Source organism: Aquarana catesbeiana, linkage group LG12 (assembly GCF_042186555.1).
Source record: "Aquarana catesbeiana isolate 2022-GZ linkage group LG12, ASM4218655v1, whole genome shotgun sequence".
Lineage (NCBI taxonomy): Eukaryota > Metazoa > Chordata > Amphibia > Anura > Ranidae > Aquarana > Aquarana catesbeiana.
The window spans coordinates 44,281,008-44,293,872 of NC_133335.1; the positions used below are offsets into that span (position 1 = coordinate 44,281,008).

At 44.8% G+C, this 12,865-nt stretch overlaps 1 protein-coding gene across 1 annotated transcript in view; it reads left to right on the forward strand.

The window, feature by feature from the left end:
• The window catches only part of MRC2 (mannose receptor C-type 2), a 135,159-nt gene that overhangs the window by 29,836 nt on the left and 92,458 nt on the right, over positions 1 to 12,865 (forward strand). The window lies entirely within an intron of this gene.

The window sequence follows — 12,865 nt, forward strand, 5'->3', positions numbered from 1 at the left end:
GTATCGATCCAGTCCTGTGCTTTAGTTCTCTCCTCTCTTCCTTCCCTTCCCATTGGCTCCTGCTGCTATTAGTCAAATCCAGGAGGGAGGGGTGGAGACGGGCTGTGTGTGTCTATATAAGCACACAGCCAGGCCCAGGACCAAGCCCACACATCTGACCCTCATAGCAAGCCACTTTCTATGGGCAGACACAGAAGAGGAGGAGCCAAGATCGTCGGTGGGGGACCCATAATAACAGGGTTGAGGCACAGAGTTGGTAAGTATACCATGTTTATTATTTTAAGAGAAAAAAACAGCCTTTTTTCCGCTTTAACTGTTTGATAAGCAGCAAAAAATTTCTCTTGATCATGCCAGAAATCTTGTGAGCGTCGAACTTCCTGTAGTGAGCTAGCAATGGAGAAGATTTACTAAAAATGGAGTACACAGAATCAGGTGCAGCTGTGCATAGTAACCAATCAGCTTCTAGGTTTTATTGTTAAAGCTTAAAGTGATTGTAAGGGTACATATTTTTTTTTTTTTTAAATAACAAACATATCATACTTACTTCCACTGTGCAGCTCGTTATGCACAGAGTGGCCCTGTACCTGGGGTTCTCCGGAGGCTTTCGTGGCTCCTCCCCACATCTGATAACCCCCTTGGAGAAGCGCTTCCCTGAGGGGTTACCTTGCAGGCGCGCTCCCGAGTCCAACATTTGCGTCTATAGACACAGAATGCCAGACTCGGACCCGGCCCCTGGCGCCCGCGTCGTTGGATTTGATTGACAGCAGCGGGAGCCAATGGCTGCGCTGCTATCAATCTATCCAATCAAGAGCCAGGAGCCCAGGGAGAGAGAGACTGCTCGTCCCCGCCGACTGAATGAAGGGGTTCAGGTAAGTAAAATGGGGAGGCTAGGGGGCCGGTGACTGCCAGGTGTTTTTTTACCTTAATGCATAGGATGCATTAAGGTGAAATAACACGAACCTTTACAACCCCTTTAATTGAACAAGCTGAAGTTAGAAGCTGATTGGTTACCATGCACCTCATTCTGTGTGCTTCAGTTTTAGTAAATCTCCCCCATTGTTTAACTTTGTTCTCTATGTGAAAAAAAAATATTGATCAGAAAGGCCTAAACTATCCAGGTGTCAGTAAGGTGCCACATCCCAATAATTGCTGGAACAACTGGAGAAGATAGGATGGGACTTTGGAGGCACTAAAAGACACTTGGAATTGGAACAATGAGGTTGAATTAAAGAATTTATTGATACAAACATTTAAAATCCATAAACAATAGAAACATGATGCATACAAGTAGTAAGCCATACATGTCAACAACAAGAATTATACATGATGTCATTCCTCAAAAAAGCAGTGCTACAACACAACAATACACTTACGCATTTCAAAGCAGTCTTCTTCAAGGACTCCCTGAAGAAGACTGCTTTAGCTGAAACGCGTAAGTGTATTGTTGTGTTGTAGCACTGCTTTTTTGAGGAATAACATCATGTATAATTCTTGTTGTTGACATGTATGGCTTACTACTTGTATGCATCATGCTTCTATTTTTTATGGATTCAACCTCATTGTTCCAATTCCAAGTGTCTTTTCGTGCCTTCAAAGTCCCGTCCTATCTTCTCCATTTGTTCTCTCTGTGGACTACAGGACTCCTGCCTCCTATGTTATGGCGAAAAGCAGAAGGGGAGGTATACTGTGTTCCCATCACACTTGGGTGACATCGTCACTGCTCCATAGATACAGTACAGTGAGTGAGCGTTGTCACCCTAGAATAGAAAGTGAGTTACTGGCAGCATCACCGGGTGAAAATAAAATAAAAAAAGAAAGTAAAAAGAGTAAACAAATATAGTGAACACATCAAAGGTCCGATAAGCTGCAATATATTATATCAGAATCCAAATATAGTCTTGAGTTTGAGTTAAACTAAACCTTTAAAATACAAATGTCAAATTGAACTTTAATAATCATTTTTGTTGATTTATGGCAAAAAATTAGTCTTGCTACTATTCTTATTTCCAGTTGGGGAAGCTCATTAAGCCTTTTGTCCCTTTAAATAGCTCAGGATTTTCCTTTTTGTGGTTCTGGTAAACACATACAGTGTAGGAAAACATGATGAAAACAAAAAAGGCAGAAGTATGTGACCTCTGCCTCCCTCCCAAGATGACAATCTCCTCTCCTCCTCATGTCTAATAAAGTACAATGTCTTCTAGTCCAAAAAGGACAAACCTGATGTTTTTTTGCATGCCACAGTATAGAAACCCTGAATTTGACTTTATATATGCCTCTTGCTTTCCCTGTACACTAGAGCTCAGACTGGGAGACGGAGGAGCAGCACAAGGAGCCAATAACTTGTGCTGCAGTGCAATGAGTATGCTGATAGGAGGAGAGAGCAGAGTGACAGAGGGATGAGCTCATCAGTTTTTTGCTTCCCCTTTCACCATCCAATCACAGGCTGAGGGAGGAACTTTACCTGTGTTATTAAAGTGCAGCAGAGAACAGTAAGGTTTCTTTCACGTTCAGACAGGATTGTGCTGTGAGAACTGGCAAGACAGAAATACTTATATTTCTTCTTACTGCCTGTTTTATCCATTAAAAGGCTGAACCACAAGGTTGCAGGGCTGATGCGGAGCGGCCCCATACAATTAAATGGGATGCTTTGGTAGTGGCGCAGGGTTTTTTGGCTGGGCGGTGGGGTTGTTTTGCAGGGGGAAGCTCACTTGCTGGTTTCTGCCTGGCTTACCATCAGATCAGATCGGTCCCTGGTCGGCGGCGGCGCTCAGGGCTAACAATGCAATGGTGCATGCCTGAGACCCAGGGCTTTTCGGGGATCCATTCCAGCCCCCCCCCCCCCCCCCCGATGCCACTGCCTGGCCCTTTCCATAAAATGTAAAATTGTGAACGTGACCCATAGGAAACCATGTTAAATGGACTGTAGTGTGTATCTGCAAAACTAAAAAATGCACTAAAAAATGCATAAGTGTGAACCAGGCCTCAAGGTTGCAACACCTTACTATAATTGGGAGATACCATGTCATGTCCACATTCATGATGCTTTGCTTCATGGTCATGGCATGTGTACAGTCTTGAGCTGCTGCATGGCCTTAGGTGGGGTGGTTCACTGCTCGAGTGGAGCAGGGCTTCTGGGTATGGGGGAGCATATGACCTCCCCATTTAACATCGCTCCAGACTAAGCAGCCAATTGCCAGGCCTCAACACTGTCATGTGGTGTGGGGGGCAGGGCAGTAATGTTATCCAGGGAGGATTCCTGCAGCGGGGAGATGGCTTGGGAGAGTAGATCATCATGAATTCACCATGCTAGGTAAGGGGGGTTTATCAGGGGGAACTGTATTTTTGCCCTGAATAGGCAGAAAAACAGACTCTGCTACTAACTTTGCAAAAAATTGCAAACAAGAGAATAGAAAAATCAAGTATTTTAAATTCTTACTTGCAGAGTTTTCATTTCCATGAATTATTTTTTTTCACTTGCACTGCGCCTTTGAATTTGCATGAAAACTTGACTACTCCAGGAGATTCAATGAATTAGCACAGCCTCCTCCCTTTGTGCACATTATAGCCCTCTCCTCTTCTGTGAGTGTCTAATTACTTTCTGCGCTGGCCCAGCTCCTCTGTGCTAGTTTTCTCCTCCCTGCATATGTTTTTATGTAGCTGCTCTGAAAGGAGCCAAGGGGAATACTACAGTGTCACTTGAGTGACAGCTCTGAGTCTGCCGGGGCTGCTGACATAACATCCAAAATTGTGGCACCCAGAAGTAGTTTAAAGGCTTTTGGATGTCTACAGAAGGTAGGTGTTTACAGGTAAATAACTTGCATAACGTATATTAAAGTGGTTGTAAACCCTCCCTAGTGACTTTTAACTATAGGTAAGGCCGTTTAGGAGATATTTCACTTGTAGTGCGCCAATGATGTAATCGGCGCATGCGCTGTGAAGAAACAGACCTCCGTGCCGTTTCTTCCCCCAGCGTGTGCCGTTACTGCCCGCGGGAGTGACGTCACGCGGCTCCGGCCAGACACAGAGCCGGAGTCCGCAGCCCCCGGAAGGAAGAGGGGTGAAGATGGACGCAGCCTGCACAGAGGACAGTGTTGGATTCGTTTGCACGTGTCACATAATGGGCTAGTATGCGATGCATGCTAGCCCATTATGCTTTTAATTTGCAGGCTTTGCAGGGAGCAAAAGAGTAAGTAAAACCCATCAGAAGATTTTTGTTAAAATTAGTGACCCGGTGACAAGGTCTCTTTATAGAGGAACTTCATCTATTAAAAAAAAAAAAAATAGCAGTCAGCAGCTATGAAGACTGTAGCTGCTGACTTTTAAAAATCTGGTAAATACCAGTCCAAGTCCAATGCTGTCTTCCCACAGCTAATTCTTCACTGTGGGTCCTTGGTGCCACCATTTTGGATTTGGGAGCCGGCTGAGACATCTTGAGGAATCACAGCCGGCTCCCCACTGCACTTATGCCGATCAAGCGAAGCAGTGAGACCGATCCTAAAGCCTTCTGGGATGAGTGATGTCATTCTTGCTTGGGTGAGAATCGAGGAAGTGGGAGCGGGTACCTAAATTGTGTTAGGGGCATGGGTGGAGAGTGTGTTAGGGGTGGGGTTGGAGAGGAGGATGAGCAGTACTTTCACCTTTGAGTGAAGTTCCACTTTAAGTGTTAGGATAAGGGGGAAGAAATGCTTAATTGCCGGTGTGAAGATAAGTGTTGGGTATAGGGTTGCCACCTTATTCTCCTAAACCCAAACACATATGAACTACACAGGTTCTGAGGCAAATTTAATGCAGATAATGCACCAAGTGAGTTTAATTACCACCTTAATTAGCCACAGGACATGTGTAATTAATATGTGTTTAGTTTTAAAGGGATGAGGTGGCAACCCTAGTTGGGGATAGATTTTTGGGGCCATGGTTTGTACACTGAAATTGTTGGCTCTTGGCACCAAACATTGGCAAGAGCAAGGTTGGCTTTGAGGATGGGTAATGAATAGTACAGTACCAGATCTGAGGGTAGGTCCCCAGGAAATGTATTGCCTGAGATTTAGGCTGGGTTACCGCACCCAATTCGCACCCAATTCCATTTCCAATTGTGACCGGCTCTCTATGGTGCTATTTGCGCAGGAGCCCTGTGCATCTAATGGTCCATTTCAGGTTCAAATTCAGACAAAAATTCGGGCTGAAATCGGACCTGAAACGGTGAACGAGGATGCACCGGACCCCTGCTGTGAGCTGCTGCGTGCTCATATGTGAACCAAGCCTTAAGGTTGGGTTCCTGTCTTCCTGAATCAAAAGCACTGAGGTCGATTTACTAAAACTGGTGCAAAATCTGATGCAGCTGTGCATGGTAGCCAATCGGCTTCTAACTTCAGCTTGCTCAATTAAGTTTTGACAAAAAAATGGAAACTGATTGGTTTCTATGCAGAGCTGCACCAGATTTTGCACTCTTCAGTTTTAGTAAATCAACCTCACTGCGCAAGTTTGAGGGTAGGTTTCCACACTCAGATGGTACTGTGCTGTTTGTGGAACTAGAGCTAATGTACCTATAATATTATTCTGTGTTCAAATACAGAACTATGCAACTGATGACACATCCTCTATGAGAAACCACAATTTGCCTAATTTTTAAGAATTTCATTAACCCATAATTACCGCAATAAAAACAGGAAGGAAAATCAACAGGCGAAATCTTTGTTGAAATGTATATTTAGTTAGTATGTAAAGCAAAATTGGTGCTTCGCCTAGACTATATGCAAGTACTTTTCATCATCCATATGTCATTTCCAGGACTTGATTGCCCACTGGCCATCCAGAAATGTCACGGAGAACCATTTCCTGTAGGAGTATATTTAAACCCTGCTGTTCTACCTCCTCTTTGGTTTTTGGTTTCCCGTTGTGCCTTAAATTAAATCACCGTAACCCATATGAACTCACACATGTGTACAATTGGTATGCAGACTCATTGCAGAAACTCTGTGAGAAACTTGTTGCCAGCTCACAATTCATAGGAACAGGAAAGAACGATTAAAATAGAATGAAAGCATGTCTATAGTCCCTAATGTTGGAGTTGTTTAGCTCTCTAAATATAAACTGTTAACCATTGTATTGTTTCTTGAGGTTGTAAGGCTGTTTTTAAGCAAATTAACACATCTAGCCCAGACACCCAAAATAATTTGTTGCCTGGTTCCATCCCATTTTACCATAATTGGGAGTCAGTAGATGCCATGTCATGTCCACATTCACCCCTGGCTATTGCCAGCTATGTCAGGCCGAGGAGAAGGAGTGACCAGACATAGAGCAGACAATTTTATTTACAATTTTGCTCAAACGTTTGCATACCCTGGCAGAAATCATGACATTTTGGCATTAAAATTGAAAATTTGACTGATCATGCAAAAAAAAAAAAAAAAAAACTCTCTTTTATTTAAGGATAATGATCATATAAAGCCATTTATTATCACATAGTTGTCTGGCTGCTTTTTAAATCATAATAGCAGAAATCGCCCAAATGGCCCTGATCAAAACTTTCCATACCCGGGAATATTTGGCCTTGGTACAGACACACAAGGTGACATACACAGGTTAAAATGGAAATTAAAGATTTATTTCCTACATCTGTGGCTTTTTAAATGTATAATTGTCAATTGAGTTTGGTAGCTCTCACATGAATGCACTTCGCAGGCTGGATACTGAGCCATGGAGAGCAAAAACGAAATGTCAAAAGACCTGCGTAACAAGGTAATAGACTTTTATAAAGCTGGAAAAGGATATAAAAAGATCCAAAGCCTTAAATGTGCCAGTTAGTACTGTTCAATCACTTATTAAGAAGTAGAAATTCAGGAATCTCTTGATACCAAGCCAAGGTCAGGTAGACCAAGAAAGATTGCAGCCACAACTGGCAGAGGAATAGTTTAAGAACAAACCACAGGTAACCTCAGGAGAAATACAGGCTGCTCTGGAAAAAGACAGTGTGGTTGCTTTTAAGAAGCACAATATGACACACAAAAATGAGCTGCATTGTGGAACTGTCAGAAAGAAGCCTCTACTGCGCCAATTTTGCAAAAAGTGTGCCGACAACTCGATGGCTTCTTCTTAAATCTTTATTGAGCACAGACAGTAGTGCAACATCCAAACGCTAACATGTTTCGGCAAAAGCCTTCCTCATTGCTATGAGGAAGGCTTTTGCCAAAACATGTTAGCGTTTTGATGTCGCACTGCTGTCTGTGCTCAATAAAGTTTTAAGAAGAAGCAATCAAGTTGCCGACACTCTTTTTGCAATTTTGATGTATGGGATACAATGGTCTGAGTACCGTTATTCAGCTCATCATCCCATAAATATGCCGTAGAGCTTGGGTGAGATTTGTCTATATTTATACTGCGCCAATGCCACAATAAAACCTGGAGAGGCATGTGAAGGTGTTGTAGGGCATATTGTAACCAGGCTTTTTTGTGGCATTGGCACATTTCTTTATTAACTTCTTGCCACCGCGCGCACGCAAATATGTGGCCTCTCGGCGGCCGGGCCTTGGAGCGGAGTGGCCACATATTTGCATGCATTAGCGCCGATAGTGCTGTGCCGAGAGCATGCACCTTGCGCGCTCCCAGCACAGTGACTCACGGAAAGCGTAAACAGCGATCAAGACTTTTCCGATCATGTGACTGCCGTGACAGCCAATCACGGCGGTCACATGGCAAAAAGCCTCGTCCCGCCTCCCATCATAGCAAACCCTTTAAAGGACTGGCGGCAGCCGGCGCCAAGGGGTTAAACAAAACTTCTGCCAGGGTTTGCTAACTTTTGAGCACAACTGTAATATAAACAGTTACAAAATACAAGTTATACTCTTGAGGCTCATGTTCAAGCTGAACTCCAGGCATCTATAAAACACAATTGAATCCAATTATTTATTTACTACAATAAAATCAAATGTATTTCTACGTAGAGCTAGATTAAGTACCTGATTGCGTCTTCATATCAGTAATAAAAGCTCACAAAAGAAAGGCAAAAAAGTCAGGCATTCTTACCTGCATACTTGTGCCAGGTCATTGGACTGACAATGACAGCAATACAGCAAGGCAATTAGCATTCTTAGAAGGAGAGGTCGTGGATGGTAGCCTCTTATGCCAAGTTTTGTTTAATAAAGCATACGTTTCAAAAATGCAAAGGGGAAAAAAAGCACTAGCTCCATGGTAAGAACATTATCATGCCTATTGATGAAGAGTTATGGGAAGGGATCCAGGAACTCCCCTGGCTGTATCCCCAGCAGAGAACAATTGTCCTACTCAACTGTTTATAATTCTCCAAGCATATATTACTTCCATCACACTACACAGAGCTGGTCTGCCAGACTCACCCATGTGGTTCCAGATGCCAAAACGATGGGAACTGCCTTTAGACATGTAATATGGGATTGCCACAAACTAGGTACGTTTTGGAGATGTACTCAATAGTTATTTTTCCTCAAGTTAGAAGCCCATAAGATGCTGCTGTCTGTATGAATAGAGAGCTACAGAACTGGAACAATTGCCACGCAGCTAATAAATCTCTCTTAAAACATTTTTCTTCTCTTGCATTTAAGTGGATCTCCTACTAAGCACCAAGTAAACTATTCTGGGTTTAATTAGAACAGTGAATTGTGTGCTCTCTTAAAGTTTCCCTGTACCTTTATATAAACTGCTATGCACCTTCCACCCCAACTTAAACTATGCTAACTCCCACTCCTCACCTGCTTACTTACATTTGTTAATGCACTGTGACCTTCTCTGAGGTTTACTGCCTGATCTGATGAAAATTACATCTTTGCTGTCCATGCCGGCCCCATAGGCTTGAATAGGTCTGTATACCAAGCGTCCCCAGTCTCACTATACAGCACCATTTGCATAGTTGCCAACATTCTCGAAAAATGTATAGGAACACTTTTTTTGTCTGTAGGTGAAGCATTATTTTAATTAGGGGCGTGGCATTCATTTGTAGGCGTGGTCTAGCCAGAGTGGGAAAATAGGTGTGGTTTAAACGAAATATTGGGCGTGGCTTAAAGGGTGTGTGGTTAAATAGAGTCTGAGATGAAAGAGGGATAGAGGGAGAAAAAAGAGAGGGATGGAGGGAGAGAGAAAGAGAGAGGAAGAGAGAAAGAGAGAGAAGGAGAGAGAAGGAAGGAAAGAAAGAAGGAAAGAAAGAGGGATGGAGGGACAGCAAGCCCAGATCCTATACCACAATAGCAATATGTGTATGCCAGAAAGTTTAACAATAAGCAGATAAAGATACTCCGAACACCACGCCCCCAGGCAGATCCCATCAAACAGATACAAGAGATGGTCAGAGACTGCAGACGCGATACAAGAGACGGTCAATCAGAGAGTGTGCGAACATGATACAAGAGATGGTCAGAGAGTGTGCGGACATGCTACAGGAGATGGTCAGATAGTGTACGGACATGCTACAGGAGATGGTCAAATGCCCCATACACACGGTCGGATTTTCTGACATAAAATGTGTGATAGGACCTTGTTGTCGGAAATTCCGACCGTGTGTAGGCTCCATCACACATTTTCTATTGGATTTTCCGACACACAAAGTTTGAGAGCAGGCTATAAAATTTTCCGACAACAAAATCCGTTGTCGGAAATTCCGATCGTGTGTACACAAATCCGACGCACAAAGTGCCACGCATGCTCAGAATAAATAAAGAGATGAAAGCTATTGGCTACTGCCCCGTTTATAGTCCCGACGTACGTGTTTTACGTCACCGTGTTCAGAATGATCGGATTTTCCGACAACTTTGTGTGACTGTGTGTATGCAAGACAAGTTTGAGCCAACATCCGTCTGAAAAAATCCTAGGATTTTGTTGTCGGAATGTCCGATCAATGTCCGACCGTGTGTACGGGGCATAAGAGTGTGCGGACATTCTACAAGAGATGGTCAGAGAGTGTGCGGACATGGTACAAGAGACGGTCAGAGAGTTTGCGGACATGGTACAAGAGACTATCAGAGAGGGTGGGGACATGGTAGAGACCGTCAGAGAGGGTGGGGACATGCCACAGGAGACGGCCAGAGAGTGTGCGGACATGCTGCAGGAGACAGTCAGAGAGTGTGTGGACATACTACAGGAAACGGTCAGAGAGTGTGCAAACATGCTACAGGAGGCAGTCAGAGAGGGTGCGAACATGCTACAGGAGACAGTCAGAGTGTGGGAACATTCTACAAGAGATAGTTAGAGAGTGTGCGGACATGCTACAGGAGATGGTCAGAGAGTGTGCGGACATGCTACGGGAGATGGTCAGAGATTGTGCTGACATGGTACAAGAGACTGTCAGAGAGTGTGCGGACATGGTACAAGAGACTGTCAGAGAGGGTGCGGACATGGTACAAGAAATGGTCAGAAAGTGTGTGGACATGGTACAAGAGTCTGGCAGAGAGGGCGTGGACATGGTACAAGAGACTGTCAAAGAGTGTGCGGACATGGTACAAGAGACAGTCAGAGAGTTTGCGGACATGGTACAAGAGACTGTCAAAGAGTGTGCGGACATGGTACAAGAGACAGTCAGAGAATTTGCGGACATGGTACAAGAGACTGTCAGAGAGGGTGGGGACATGGTATAAGAGACCGTCAGAAAGGGTGGGGACATGGTACAAGAGACTGTCAGAGAAGGTGTGGACATGGTACAAGAGACTGTCAGAGATTGTGTGGTCATGATTCAAGAGACTGTCAGAGAGGGTGCGAACATGGTACAAGAGACGGTCAGAGAGTGTGTGGAAATGGTACAAAAGACTGGCAGAGAGGGTGCGGACATGGTACAAGAGACTGGCAAAGAGGGTGCAAACATGGTACAAGAGACTGTCAGAGAGGATGTGGACATGATACAAGAGACTGTCAGAGAGGGCGCGGACATGATACAAGAGACTGTCAGAGAGAGTGAGGACATGATACAAGAGACTGTGAGATAGTGTGTGGACATGGTAGAAGAGACTGTCAGAGAGGGTGCGGACATGATACAAAAGACTGTCAGAGAGGGTGCGTACATGATTCAAAAGACTGTCAGGGAGGGTGCGGACATAGTACAAGAGACTGTCAGAGAGTGTGCGGACATGGTACAAGAGACGGTCAGAGAGTTTGCGGACATGGTACAAGAGACTATCAGAGAGGGTGGGGACATGGTACAAGAGACTGGCAGAGAGGGTGCGGACATGGTAGAGACCGTCAGAGAGGGTGCGGACATGGTACAAGAGATGGTCAGAAAGTGTGCGGACATGGTACAAGAGACTGTCAGAGAGGATGTGGACATGGTACAAGAGACTGTCAGAGAGGGTGCGGACATGGTACAAGAGACGCTAAATATAAAAAGGAAGGTAAGTACCAGACGTATCTAGATGCTGGATAAGTCTATGTGCCAGCACCATATAGGGTACTGACTCACCAAGAATTGGGTGGCACCTATGCCTTCAACTCCCGAACACAAAGGAACTATAAAGCAAAAGGTTTTGGATGGATAGGGTGAGGCAGACACCGCTTACCCCTTGCAGGACGCCAGATGCATGGATTCCAATGGGGGAGGGGGTTTATTTTTTAAGCACCTGATTAGAGCCAAAGGCTCCAATAGGCTTCAAAATAGGGTGGGCTTGGGGCGCAGAGAATGCGAACTGAGCCCACCCAGGTGTGTTAGAATAGCAAATTGTCTTGAGACCCATCACTCGATTGGCTGAAAGGACAGGCGATCCTATTGGACGCCTAGAAGGAGGAAAGGAGCCGCACAGCGGAAGCCGCCGTGATGGAGAAGAGGACATAGGAGCCGCTGCATGCCACCCGCCACCTAGATGGGGTAAGTGCCGGATTGACCAGCAGACAGCAAGTTGGGGGGGGGTGCTGCCTGCCACTTGGGGAGGGGGAATGGTTGTTTTCTGCCCCCCTAAAAAGAAAAACACCAGCCACCACTGCCCATAGGAGTTCTGAAGGAGGAAGGGAATAAGGCAACCGTGGTTCGCCTCATTCCCCTCCTCCTTCAGAACTTCATGGTACAGTAGACTGCAGACCTACTACAGGAGATGGGGTCAGAGATTAAGGACACAGCTGACAGCACAGAGCTGTAAGGAGGACTTCTCGTCCTGTCGTGTCCCATCCCAGTCGGTCTCTGCACTCCTCCTGCTCACAGCCCGGGTGCTCTGTTCACGTGTGTCTCTCGGGGGCGTGCCCACTACATTCAGGGTGGCACCATGACCATAATGTCATGTGCATGTGCCCCCCGCCTGAGCATGAGGCAAGCCGAGTGGTGAATGGTGCATTAGCTGAATGGTGCATTAGCTGAGGCCGCCCGGGACAAAGCTAATTTCCCGGGTGTGAATGCCATGAATATCCCGGGAAAATCGGGACTGTTGGCGACTATGCATTTGAGCCAATGGGGATGGTAAACAAAGCACAGGTTTGCTTTAAAAAATATGCAATACATATCTGCAATAATAGCTGCCCCTGAATGCACAGAAAAATATCTGTTAATCTGCCAGAAATGCACCAAGCTGAAAACTTTTTTTCTTTTTGGATAAATTAAGGGAGGGTTATAAACCTTGTAAAATATTTTTTTAACTTTATCCTATTGGGTAGATTTCCCTTCAGTTCTCGTCCCATAGCCAAAACAGGAAGTGAGAGGAAATCCCTAAAAAGTGAGACAAATCCCTGGTTGTCACCAGGATCACCAGAACTAGTGTCACATTAAAAGATTTCCCTTCTTTTCTTTTTCTGTTGAGAACCACAATGCGTAATTTTTCTCACTTACGTTGATGATGGTAAACAGGACAAATAGCAGTGTGCATCTCTCTAACGTAGACTGCAATATACACCTGACAGTGGTTCTAATCCCTCTCCATGGTATCCAAAA